The sequence below is a fragment of the Octopus bimaculoides genome, chromosome 6, assembly GCF_046866305.1.
Source record: "Octopus bimaculoides isolate indiv1 chromosome 6, ASM4686630v1, whole genome shotgun sequence".
Classification (NCBI taxonomy): Eukaryota; Metazoa; Mollusca; class Cephalopoda; order Octopoda; family Octopodidae; genus Octopus; species Octopus bimaculoides.
Window position 1 is genome coordinate 116281030 of NC_142933.1, and position 14367 is coordinate 116295396.

General features: G+C 38.0%; 1 long non-coding RNA gene across 1 annotated transcript; it reads left to right on the forward strand.

The window, feature by feature from the left end:
• The first annotated feature begins 961 nt into the window (after positions 1 to 961).
• Positions 962 to 10994, forward strand: LOC149135386 (uncharacterized). The gene is made up of 4 exons (XR_016242410.1): positions 962 to 1173; positions 5727 to 5799; positions 7128 to 7198; positions 10682 to 10994. It is a non-coding gene; the product is annotated as an uncharacterized LOC149135386 (long non-coding RNA).
• Positions 10995 to 14367: the final 3373 nt, after the last annotated feature.

A 14367-nucleotide genomic window follows, 5' to 3' on the forward strand; every position in this document is an offset into this window, starting at 1 on the left:
CAACGAACGAAATAAGAAAAACTGAGCATGTGTATGCTGATGCTTTTAGTGAATGCAATTGCATTTAATAGCAATATGATTCAAATATACAGATAAAAGTTAGTAGAACAGAGACATGAAATTGTTGAATACAATTCATAAAGTTTTTGATTTTTGAAGAAGTGTTCTGGTATAGAATATTCCTGTACTCTTTCACCACAACTTTCTCTCACTCTTACTTCTTGCTTCTGTTATGCCTGTAATTCAAAGGGTCAGCCTTGTCCCACTGTGTCACGCTGAATATCCCCGAGAACTATGTTAAGGGTACACGTGTCTGTGATGTGCTCAGCCACTTGCACGTTAATTTCACGAGCAGGCTGTTCCGTTGATCGGATCAACTGGAACACTCGTCGTCGTAAGCGACTGAGTGCCAACAAAAACAAATAATATTATATGCACACATATATTTGTGTGTGTTTACATGTGTATATGTACGTATGAATACATATATGCAACATATACTATACAAACACACACACATACATACATATTACTTAAGTCTTGTAAACAAAGTATTGCATTAGCAAGAAAGAATAGTGTTTAGTTAATACGTATTATTTGTTTTGGTTCAACGAAATGGAACATGAATGCATTTAGAATATTGAACTAGGGACAATTAATCTTGTTCCTCCGTACCCACTGTATTCCTCTCTCTCCTTCCCTTTCTGGCTCTCTTTTCCTTTCTTCCATCTCCCCCTCCTTCTTTATCTCCACTTTCCTCTCTCTCTCTCGATCCATCCGTCCGTCTGTCCCTCCCTCCCTCCCTCCCTCACTCACTCTCTCTTTTTCTCCACCTCTTCCTCCCCTTTCTCCCTCTCTCTCCACCTTTCTATCCACCCTCTTTCTTTCTTTCTTTCTTTCTTTTTCTCTTTCTTTCTTTGTCTATCTGTCTCTCTTTCTCTCTCGCTTTCTCTGTCCTTTTGTTCTCTTGCGACACCTCCCAATATAAAACCTGTCATTATAACTCAGGAAAACTTTGTGAGCGTCTACATAGTGTTGCCAACAATCTCGCAGACCCAAGTTTTGAGGCCAGGCCTACACGAAGTGTTACAGTTTATTAACTTTGTTCTAAATACTTCGAACGAAAATCCAAAATGAAGTCGCTCATTGTTATTGCTGTGGTTTTGCTTGCTAGTAAGTCTCTTAAACTGAATTGATTTGTTTTTCAGAAAAAAAAAAAAAAGGAATGAATTTTGTTGTGGCGAGGGAGAGTCATTATGCAAATATTATTAACACACGCACTGGTTCAAATCCACTCCTTTATTATTAGTCAGTTGGCTAAATATCCTACTAACTAATCGATTGTTTGTTTGATTTGGTTAAACAGAAGACCATTTGTTTTGCTTTTGTTTGGTAAAGCTCTTTCGTTGCTACTTGCAGCCTTTCTTTTATAACTGAGCAATTTTGTCACTTTTAAAATTTTTTGAGAATCATTGTCGAAGTCTTAGGAAGCAGATTTCGAGTCGCTTGCATTGAAGATAATTTTTAAGCATGCATCTCTTTTGTTTCAGCCTTCTAGCTTCGGTCATGCTGGAGCATCAGCGTGATTTTGTACCTTTTCCACAGTATTCTTATTTGGTCGATTTCTTCAAGGTGGTGGGATTTCATATCATCACTCCTGCATGTTCTTGTGCCATTATGGAAATGTTCTTTATGCGTTTAAAAGGTCTGAAGCTAACAGCTTACAAATGTAAGCATCTACTTTAAAATCAATTTCATTGTCACCATTTTCTTTTCTCTCAGAAACACTATTTTTCTGAATTTTGCTGTTTCATTTAGAAATGCTATACTAAAACTTCCTAACTGAGAATCCTTCTAGTTAATTCCAGACAACGGTCAAAGTTTATTTAATCTTACAGTTTTATTCGTTTCAAGTTAAGTGAGTCGATTTGTTTTCTTTTCTTATTTATACGCTAGTTATATATTTTTAGCTTGATTTCTGAGTAACCTAAAAACATCATTATGAAGAACAAACGGTCGAATGGTGCTATATATCATCAACATCAATCGATAATGGCAAGGCTCTCTAAGTTTTGAGTTGAAATCCAGTTGTGGTCAGCTGTATCTTTCATTATTCCAAGACCTATAAGATGAAGTACAAAACAAATACTGGAGTTGATTTGATTGACTAACCCTTTCCCACCAAATTTAATTTCAAACTTTGTACCCATGTTCAAGACAGTTATTATCATCAATGGCGGGGATTAGTTTTTCCAATTGCATAATTTCCCCAATCACTCTATTTTCAAGGTAAATATGATCTTTCAATGTAAAAGATTATATTGAAAAGATTATTAATATTATTATTGTTGTTGTTGCTAACGCAGTGAGCTGGCAGAAACGTTTGCATGCCGGACGAAATGCTTAACGGCATTTGGTTCGTCTTTAAGTTCTGATTTCAAATATCACCGAGATCGACTTTGTTTTACATCTTTTCGGGGTCGATAAAATCAATACCAGTGAAACACTGGGGCCGATGTAATCGACTAGTCCCCTTCCCACAAAATTACTTGTGCCTATAATAGAAAGGATTGTTATTATTTTTATTTTTATTATTGAGTGAGAGATCAATGCGTTTTATCAAAGTGACACTGGGGTCCAAATATGTGAAGTCCAATATTTTCCTCATGACTACTAGTCTGATAAGGGTACACCAGGTAGATGCATGACAACCATATGTGTGCGATATATGATAGACCTTGGAGGTAGGGCCCAGTTAGAATTTTCTTCAGGTTGAGTAGCCCAACCCGCTCAAAAAGTTGCTGAATGAGTTTTTTTTAAGGATGATGAACAAAACGTCCATGTTTCCAGAGGTGAATAATTCAAATCCCAAAGAATCCCTCTCAGCACATGGCTATAATGCACTTCCACTACGCCTGCTCATGATCAGAGATGCACATATCGTCAGCCACTGAGACATGCTCAACTGGTTAAGGTCAAGCAACTGACAAGCAAATGTGTGTTACGCAACAGAATATTTGCCGTAGCCCATCTTTATTATTATTATTATTATTATTATTATTATTATTATTAGGCAGCGTGCTGGCAGAACCGTTAGCACACCGGGAAAAATACTTAACGGCATTTCATCCGTCTTAACATCCCCACTTCAAATTACGCCGAGGTCGACTTTGCCTTTATCTTTTGGGGTTGGTAAATTAGGTACCAATTGCGTACTAGGTTCGATGTAATCGACTAGTCCCCTCCCTCTTTTCTCGGGCTTGGTGCCTTTAGTAGAAAGAATTGTCATTTAAGATGTCGCACAATATCCAATACTGTGATGTTGTTGGTTGAAGATATTGTGTGCACCAAGGGTGGAGGGTTGTATTGTCTGTGAAGTCACAACAAGGACCTCAGACACAGTACTTTACGCAATATGCGTGAAATTCCAGATAATGCCGATTTCTGCAATTATCTCATATTTCTAAAGTTTCCAGATGTTTTTTTCCGGTGTATGTTGGCACTAAGCACCCGTTAATTCGTATCCACACTTCCGGCATAGTAGCCAGTGAAGGTCTCGGGTAGTGCGATGGAGCTGGTTAATCTCCGCACGTGTCCATTTCAGGATAGGTGCACTATAGCGGACTACAGCAACAACCATATGGTCGTTGCAGTCACAAGGTTTCTTGATTTGAGTTTCGACTTCATGAGAAGTTTGAGGCGCTTCAAATATGCAGTGATGACCTTGTCTTTCATTTCTCCGTGCAAGATATTGTCCAGCTCTAGGATCCCGAGTACTTGTACCCATCACATCCGGGTCTTCTATTCGCTCTCCTTTTGGCAATCCTATGTCCTTACAATTTGCTCTTTTCCCCCGTTTCAATTTGAGCACCTCACACTTCGAGATACCGAATTCCATATCTATATCCTTGCTCCACAGTCTCAAACACTCTCTCTATTTCAGGCTCTGTTATAGCGAATAGTGCGAGGTCCATTCTTTCTCAGCTCATAGTGCACGTTTGACTTTCCGTAGGACTACAGAAAGTTAGATCAAAGCTAAAACAAATAACCTTCTTCTTTTTCTTCTTCTTTCTCTTCTTTCTTTTCTTCTTTTTATTTTTCTTCTTTTTCTTTTTCTTTTTCTTTTTCTTCTTTTTATTTTTCTTCTTTTTCTTTTTCTTTTTATTTTTCTTTTTATTTTTATTTTTATTTTTCTTCTTTCTTTTTTTCTCTTTCTTTTTCTCTTTCTTTTCTCTTTCTCTTTCTCTTTCTTTTTCTCTTTTCTTTTTCTCTTTCTCTTTTTCTCTTTCTCTTCTTTTTCTCTTTTTTCTCTTTCTCTTCTTTGCTTTTCTTTTTCTTTTCTCTTTCGTTTCTCTTTTCTCTTTCTGTTTTCTTTTTTCTTTTCATTTTCTCCTTTTTCTCCTTCCTTTTCTTCTTTCTTTTCCCCTTCCTTTTCTCCTTCCTTTTTCTCCTTCTTCCTTTTCTTTTTTCTCATCAAGGTGGCGAGTTAGTAGTATCGTCAGCACGCCGGACAAAATGCTTAACGGCATTTTGTCCGTCTTTATTTTTTCAGTTCAAATTCCGCCGAGTTTGACTTTGCCTTTTATCCTTTCGGGGTTGATAAAATAAGCACCATTTAAACACTTGGGTCAATGTTATCGACTAGCCCCATTCTCTGAAATTTCAGGCCTTGTACCTATAGTAGAACGGATCATCATCGAGGTGCTCAGCTTATAGAATCGTTACGCACAGAACAAAAACAAACTTAGCGGCATTTCTTCGGGATCATTGTGTTTTGAATTGAAATTCCGCCGAGGTCAATTTTGCCTTCCATCCTTTTGGATCAATGAAATGAAGTACCGGTTGAGCACTGGAGTTGATGAAATCGACTTACCCTTCCTCTAAAATTGCTGACCTTGAGCCAAAATTTTAAACCATTACGCCGGAGAACACAATTTTCGTTGAGTTAGATCTGACACGTGTTTTTGACGAACTTTTCGCCAAACTTTTTCTGCATCACATCAATGTTTTGAGCGACAGCATAGCCTCGCTTTGACTCAAAACCGATAAAAATATCGCAGCTAACAAATTTGTGCTTTTTAAAAAGTATGCTTAGAAATTTATATACAATGAAAAATAATAAAACCTTGCTTGACTATAATGTTTGCTCAAATTATTTTGTTCAACAAAGGATAGTGTTACTGTGAGTCAAAGTGTGCACAAGTAGTTAAGGTAAAAATCTACGCTTATAGCTTTTCCTGAAGTGTTGTATCTATGGGCAATTTCGCTTTATACTCCGATATGATGGTTCGTGCTCAACTGGTTAAGGTGTTCTGTTCATGACCATAATCTTGTGGGCTCAGATCCTGGACATATTTTTGAGTGAAGTGCATTATTTCATGCCGCTCCACCTGCCATGTACTAGAGTAGCCCTCCCTCCGACTAGTAGTCACATGCTTGATGTGCAGTTGGGTCAAGATCTATGCGATCGAGAGGGTGTTGGCCCGCTACAACATAAGCACCTAAAACAATATGTAAAAGCGTATACGTGTTACTAAACCACACTCGCTTGCGAGAGACGGTTAGCTGTACTCTTTTATCGTAATCATTGTCAAATTTGTTGTTGCTTTTATTTCTACAAACACTATGTTAATTTGATTTTAGCATATCTTCTAATAAACCCCAAATTATATATTTAAAACAAATATATATTCTGTTCTCTAATTTGTTTTTCTTTTCATTTGTAGCTGCAACCGTTGTTTACTCTAATTGCCTGGGCACTATAAAAGACAATTGCATAAATAAAGCAACCGTCTGTAGGTAAGTGTTTCTATGAGCAAATTAAATCTCTTAGCGTGTTTGTATATACGAGTGTTGGCTTAAAAGTTCATAGGCTGGAATGTGTGACCAAATGAGGATTATTTTTCAATATACTTCCCTTCACTGTCGGCATACTTCTTCCATCGGTGTTGTAGTGCTTCGATCCTATTGGCAAAGAAGTTTTCATCCTGTTGGTAAAAAAAGTCATCAACAACAGATATGATGTCACCACTGCGATACTGGTTCCCAGCATGTACTTTTTCATGTTGGGGAACATATGGTAGTTAGATGAGGTTGATCAACCAGTTGAAAGCCATAGTTACGCACTGCAGTCATTGAAACTAAGAACTTGTGTGTTAGAGCATTGCCTGATGAAACAAGAGCCCTTTCGTCAGTTTAATTGGGTGTTTGATCTCGATTTATCTCTATTGATAGCGTGGCCCTTTTAAAGATAGTCAATGAACACAATGTTTTTTGCATCCCTAAAAACCGAAGCCATCAGCTTCCTTGCAAAGGAAATGACCATAGCCTTCTTTGAAGCAGGCGGGGAGGAGTGTTTCTATTGCTTGAATTATCTTTTTGTCTTTGGTTGAGAGTGACGAAACCAACATTTACCTTGGGTTAAAGGGACATTGAAGGAGCTGGATCTGCTTCAAATTTTCCCCGTGATGTGATCAATCTTGTACGCTTTTTATCAGGTGTCAGAAGACGTGGAACCCACCACGCAGAAACCTTCGTCATGCAGAATATTCTCAACTTTCTGACAGGATATGCTGATAACATTGGCTATTTGATTTATAGTCAACTGCCTGTCATCCATCACCATGTGATGAACACGATCAAAGTCTTCCTCGGTGGTGGCAGTTTCAGGATACCCAGGCCTTCGGTCATCTTCTAGACTCTCCCTTTCCCTCCTAAATTCAGCTGCCCACTTTTGCACTGTCGATAAAGCTGAAGCGTCACCCCTTAATGTTGCAACCATATTAGCATGAATGTCCTTGTGGGCTAAACCGTTTCTCTGCAGGTACATAACACCATGATGCCAAATTTTATCCATTTTCAAGAGAAGTCACTACTAGTTACTTTGCCTTTTATCCTTTCGGGATATCTTCGAACAGTCAGATGTGAGTTTACCTGGAGAGAAACAAAGCAGTTAAATAATAAGCGGAGTTGAAATTAATGCTTGCAAGATTTCATACCTCTAGCATCACTTCTTCATAGTCAGCCTATAAACTATTCAGCCCCACCTCATATTTGCAAATTAAGTAGGTTTTTTTTACAACGACATATAGTATTTATACTGTTTATTTTGTATATTTTCTTTTCAGGCAGATCAAATGTTTGCTTGAAAGCAGTTGTCCAATACCGGATATGTTGAAAACATTTACATCCAAATGCAGTATGTACAGTTATTTTATAATCATCTTTAATTTTACGATTCAGAAGTTGAAAAATGTAGCTCTTTCTAGCATAGCGTAGAAAGACATTCAAAAAACTTTTCTTGGACAAGAATCTAGCTTTGAAAATGCAATTCATAAATTTACTGTATCAGAAGAATAGTGTGTGTTGATGTTGTTTTTGTTGTTGATGTTGTTTTGATCTAGGTCACTTCTGGTCCAGTATACCGATAAGCAAAATACATTCCAGTTGTAGCTGTCTCATCTTTTGGGGGCATTATCTATCGAGAATTATATTATCCAAAGTTTCTTCTTATTGTAAAGATCGTATGGTGACACTTGAAATAAATTTACTGGTATAACAAGCTGGCACGGCAAACACCTACGAGGGGTGCTGAAAAGTTCCTTGCTTTGGGTCAAAGAAAATACAGGAGGATCAGTTATGATTTTATTCAACATATTCCCTCTCCCAGATTCACACGCTTATTGCAGCGGCCCTTCAGTCTTTCTAAGCTCTGAAAAAGAACTCGGAAGGTTGGGTTTCCAACAGGTTTGTCGCGATACTCTTAAGACCAAGAACATTTCAGCACTCCCTCGTAATGCATCATATGATCTTTAAATGACTGTCAAAAGACTACAATGGCGTGACCAAACTAATTTAAAAGCTACAATAATTCTGTTTTTGAAACGGTATATGCGAAAATAAAGACATTGATGTATCTTGAAAACACTAATTTGCTTTGTTCAGTCGTATGTTTGGATTAAGGATAATATATTACTGATACCTATTTTATAAATCCTAGAATATATAAATGTGAAGTCAAGGCTGGCAACCTTTGAGCAAAGCGTTGAAGCGTGTTAAACTCAACGTTTTGTCTTTTCAACTGGCTTAGGCGGTTTCTGAAGTTGATCAAGTATGAAAAGTGCAATAGCGACGGTAAAACATATGGAATTTTTAATCTGTACAAAGTCCAAAAGTCTAGTAAGGTTTGAGTCAGGAAGAATTAATCCGAAGGAAAATTTGGAGAATGTCAATAAATTTGTGCTGAAGATTGCAAATTATAACGTTTCCTGCTCTTAGGATTCAATGGAGAGTAGGGAGAGACAAATGGGGAAATATATGCAATGAGAGAGAGATGTGGAGAGTTAGGACGGAAAATTAGGCGAGAAAGAATGAGGGAGAGAAAGGAAGAGACAGAGAGACTCTGTGTGTGAATGAAGAAATATAGTTAATTACATTATTTACATTTGACGGATATTTGTCCTCATCTATTTTGTTGTTAACACAATGATTCGGCTATCAGCCTCCAGCTTTCATCAGGTGTCTTGGGGGAAATTTCGAACCTGGGTTCTCATTCCTGAGGTATTTTCTATATTATTATTATTATTATTATTATTATTATTCAGGTCACTACTTGGAATCGAACTCGGAATCTTGGGGTTGGTAGCCCGCGCTCTTAACTTACAACGCTATATGCCCGTGGGCAATAAGAGAGTGAATTTTAGGACTTATAAATATAATATTTTTCCATCCATGCTTTGCGATGTTTCTCTACCCTTATTTTGAGGGGGCGTCATGTTTCGCTTTTCTATAACCTACCACAGCGGCATGGGATGGAGTATATGCAGTCTTTGGTCATATTCTTTTCTATTGGTGGTTTTACTCGGAGGAGATATCTGCAAAGAGTTATATTACTCTTGAATACTGCCCTGATGTCATATGGGCCGCATATCTTTTGTATCTTTTCGTAGATCCCTTTCACGTAGGGTAGACAGACTGTTGGAGTTCATAGTATGTTTGGTGCGTTTTATTAATACATCCGGGCATGCTAGCTTTTCCATTGTGAACTGTATGGATGGCTTTGAGTTCACATGATCTAACAGCACTTGGACATCTTCCTGGTGGGGCCAGAGTATAAAGGTCTCATCAACATTTCGCAGCGATAGGGCTGGGTTTTGTGGTGTTGATCCTAAAGCCAAATTCTCAAAGTATTTCATGTATATATTGACTATTATCGGTGATAATGGCGAACCCGTAGCTAAACCCTCTTGTCGATATATATATATATATATATATATATATATATATATCAGTGTCCATAAAAGAACGCACTGGTATACCAATAAGAAATTTGATGGAAATGTTGACCTTCTGTGTAAAAACTACCATACTTCAGTATGGATACTGATGTATATATATATCAACAAGAAGAGGGTTTAGCAATGGGTTCGCCATTATCACCGATAATAGTCAATATATACATGGAATACTTTGAGAATTTGGCTTTAGGATCAATACCACAAAACCCAACCCCATCGCTGCAACATGTTGATGACACCTTTATACTCTGGCCCCACCAGGAAGATGTCCAAGTGCTGTTAGATCATGTGAACTCAATAAAGCCATCCATACAGTTCACAATGGAAAAGCTAGCATTCTTGGACGTATTAATAAAACGCACCGAGTATGGATTCAGGACATCCGTATACCGCAAGTCGACCTTCACTGGACGATACCTTAACTTCAATTCCCACCATCCATACAGTGTAAAGAGAGGAATTGCTCAGTGCCTAAAACACCGAGTAAAGAATATAAGTAGCGATCGTGATACCCACCACGAAGAAATGATCAAGCTCAGTAACAATCTATTAAGAAACAACTACCCCAAGAACATACTATCTACTCCAATTATGAAGAAAAGAGAGGATGAAACCAATAAGCTGTCTACAGTCTGTCTACCCTATGTGAAAGGCCTCTCCGAAAAGATACAAAAGATATGCGGCCCATATGACATCAGGACAGTATTCAAGAGTAAAATAACTCTTTGCAAATATCTCCTTCGAATAAAACCACCAATAGGAAAGAATATGACCAAAGACTGCGTATACTTCATCCCATGCAGCTGTGGTAGGTTATAGAAAGGCGAAACACGGTGCCCCCTCAAAATAAGGGTAGAGGAACATCGCAAAGCTGTGACACGAGGAGATATTGATAAATCGGGTACAACTGATCATGTATGGAAAAATGGGGACCACCTCCCTCTGTGGGATGAAGTTAAAATAAGACAGAGAACACCACTGGAAAATACGAAAACTAGAAGAAGCAGCACATATCCTAGGACACAACAACCTCCTAAGCAGACCGAGTGCAGATATGAGGAGTATATGGGAACCGGTATTAAGGAAGGATAGGAAAATATTAGATTTATAAGTCCTAAAATTCACTCTATAATTGCCCACGCGCATATAGCGTTGTGGTTAATAGCGCGGGCTACTAACTGAGGACAAATATCCTTCAAATGTAAATAATGTACATAATTCCTCATCTCTGAAATATAGTTAATTTTAAGTTTTTGTGATGCTTGTTTGTGGTCATAACGCTAGATTTTGAATGACAACTAACCAAAAAAGTATTTTAAAAATTGTTCCCTCAAGTCATTTTGTATATATAAATTAATATGGTTACTTTTCTTTTTTACCTTCAGGCGCTGGGTCAGCTGTTTCATTCAGTTACAAAACTTTGATTGTTTTGGTGTTGTTGCAATTGGCGAATTATTTAAAAAACTATTTCTAATCTGACATTTTTAACGATTTTATAACAGTAAATAAAAATATACTTTTTGCTTTTTATAAATGTAAGTGCAAATGATTAATAACCATCAATAAAATATTACTATTTGAAGTTTTCGTCATTGCCACCTATTGTATGCTTAACCCAAATTTTAATTAATGAAAATCCGAAGTCCTCTTGTCTTGATTATATTCAGTTAAAGCAATAAACGATTACATTATTAGTCATTGAGCTAGTATTGCCTTTATTTCAACACAGTTCTATTAATGCTCACCACATTAAATATATTCATAAAAATTTCAATTTCCGGAAAGAGGTAAGTGGATTGCATCGACCCCAATGTCCAGCTGGTACTTATTCTATCGATTTGGAAATGCTGAAAGGCAGTCAACCTCGGCGGCATTTGAACTCTGAACGTAAAGACGGATGAAATATCGCTAAGCATTTTGCTAACGATTAAACATATAAATACTGATTTTAAATTTTAGCACAAGTCCGGCAATTTTAGTGTGAGGGTAAGTCTGTTACATCGACCTCAGTGTTCAACTGGTACTTATTTAATTGACCCTGAAAAGCAAATTGACCTCAGTGGCATTTGAAGTCAGAATCTAAAAGTGGATGAAATGTCGCTAAGTATTTTGCTTGATGTGCTGATGATTGTGTCGGCTCACCGCCTTATCAAGTTATTTAAAATTTTGGCACAAGACAACTTTGAGGGAATTGGTAAATCAATTACATTAACTCCGGTGCCCAGCTGGTACTTATTTTATCGACCTCGAAAGGTAAAGTCAGCCTCGACGGCATTTGAACTCGGATCACAATGACGGACGAAATTCCGCTAAGCATTTTGCCCGGTGCAGTAACGACTTTGCCTGCTCGCCGCCTTAATTAAATGTATTCATGTTTTGGAACCAGGTCAGCAATTTCGAGAAAGGGTGTAAGTCGATTATATCGCCCACAGCATTCAGCTGGTTTTCTTTTATCAAACTGTGAAAGGCAAAGTCGACCTTGGTGGAATTTCAACTCAGAATTTGAAGATGGACGAAATGCTGCTAAGTATTTTGTCCGGTGCGCTAACGATTCTGCCAGCTTGTCGACTTATTAAATATATTAATATTATTGTTAAAGAAAGAAAAAAGGTGTTGTAAAATCTTTATTATAACGCTTGTCATGATGAGGGGGATTCCTGTTAATGTATAATAATAATAATTTTATCACCTAATAAGTGATCTTTTGCCGACCTACTTTGTTTCCTGCATCCTTTCTGTTCTTCTGGAAGTAGATTATTACTTTCCAGATGGTTGTATAACTCATTTGCCAATACGCCGGTCATATGCTTCCACATTAGTGGTAGACGAAAATTTGATGCTAAGTTTTCTTTCACGGGATCCTTGAAGCATAGCAGCGCTTGTTAACTTGTCATCGAGGCAGGGGTGTGACCTTGCTGCAGGCAGTCATCCAGTTGCGCAACGATCCTTTCATACAACTGTGTAAAGTTCTTCAGCCAATAGCCTTGTACTCCAACCGGATTGGTCCTTTCCAATTTACTATTTTCTTAACTTCTGTCTCACTGTATGTCCTTTTGTCTTCGTACAGTTGCAAGCTGTCTTTCCAGCTTCGTTAGCCACTTCGCGCTTTCTTTATGTCTCGCCAGCCTTCTCCACAGCCTTCCCCAAAATTCTTTTTCTCCCGCATCTGGGATCAGCTCCTGGTGTTAGCCTTCCTCTATTTCCTCAAACAGACGCCTTCTATTTAATTGGAACAGTTTATTCTGTTCAAAATTTTTGCATCTAGCATAATATCATTTGGTCTTTAATGTTGTCACCTTTTGTGCCAATTTTTCATGTACTATTTGTATTCCCCTTTCTTCTAACCTGTACCGTTTATTTAATTTTCTGATTACTACCTTATTCTTGAGCTCTCCTCTCATTATCCCAGTCAGCTGCCCCAGTCCGTTCCGTGTCTTTTCTAGCTTCATTCGTATCCTTTTCCTTCAGTTTGGCTCTTTCTTTTCATTTGCTTTTATATCTTCAGTTATTCTGTCGTAGCCTGTTAGTTACGACATTAACAGCAGGTATGATTAGCTACTTTGTTTCACTGATGTTTTCTGTTTTAATCAAGCTTAAAACGTCGTTTACTTTGCCTGTAGCTTTCCTCACTTGTTTTCTGTCCATATATTTTACATTTGGTGGTACTTCATTGTCCCACCAGACATTTCATCTTGCAACATTTCTAAAATCTCATTCTCTTCATCATTCAAGCCTTGTGCAATACTTACTGTCAATCGTCCATCTAGATCGTCTTCATTAGTTACTATATCATATTTCTTAGCCCTTCATTACCGCTTTCTGCTGCTGCTGTTTCTGCCCTTTTTTTATTATGTTTCTCTGAATTTCTTCAACCTCTGCTCCCGTAATTCAGTCGTTCCTACGGATTGCTCTTGCTAGCACTATCAGTCCGTGAGTGGATGCTGCAAAACCTCCTTTTTCATCCCAAATTCTTTTCATTTAATTTATGAAACCTCTTTCATCTGGCTCACCTCTTAGCCAGCATTCTACTACTATTTTGTTTACATTTTCCCCTATTTCATTCTTTTTCTTCTGCACTTTTGACTGCGATTTTGGTCCTGACCAATAGCTTGATGACGACTTGCCGGAGCTTGATCAGATACTCCCTGCCTGCCGAACACGACACTTTCACTGTTAACAGTTCCAGTACTGTTAGCGCAGTTATGGTTATTATTTAATTCTGACGTAATTCATTTAGAGGTAGCATTTGTAAGGTTGTGCACTCACCAGTATTTTTAACGTGACACCATCACTAGGTGGGTTGCTAGTCAAGGTTCCTAGAGTCTACACTTAGCTTCGTATACACGGTTTTTAGTGCCATTGTTTTATATCTTTGTATTTGACATTTTCACACCTTAGAGCTTTAGTGTTGAGGTGGCACAGCCATCGGTGCTATTACTGAGTCACCTTCTCTCGAGGGGTTGCCGACCAAGGCTAAAGGGACCTATCCTCCAATGAGATAGGTTTCAATTATTATTGAGTGAGAGCAGTGCATGCCATCAAAGTGTCATTGGGATAAAACATACGAAACCCAGTATACCCATCATGACTATCCGTCTGATAAGGGTACATCAGGCACGGCACATGTACCACAACCATATGTGCGTGACATGGTGGTCTCATATCAAGATTAACAACGCATGACCTTGCAGGTGGGGCCCAGTAAGAATTTTCTTCAGGTCGAGTAGCCCATCTTGTTCAAATGGTCCCTGAATAAGGCCTGTTTAAGGATGTTGAACGAAACATCCATGTTTCCATACACGAATTATCCAAACCCCAAAGAATTCTTCTCAAGACATGGCTATGATGCTCCTCCACTACTTCTACTCATGTTCAGAGATACACATATCGTCAGCCAACAAGGGACATGCTCAAGTGGTTAAAGTCAAACAACTGACAAGCAGATTTGTGGTATTGAGCAGAATATTTGCTGTAGCCTATCTTTTATATCAAGACAAAACAATGTACATGATAACACTTCCAATCAGTTAAAATTAAAAGCCATGAGATTCTATGCCTGGTATTGTATCGG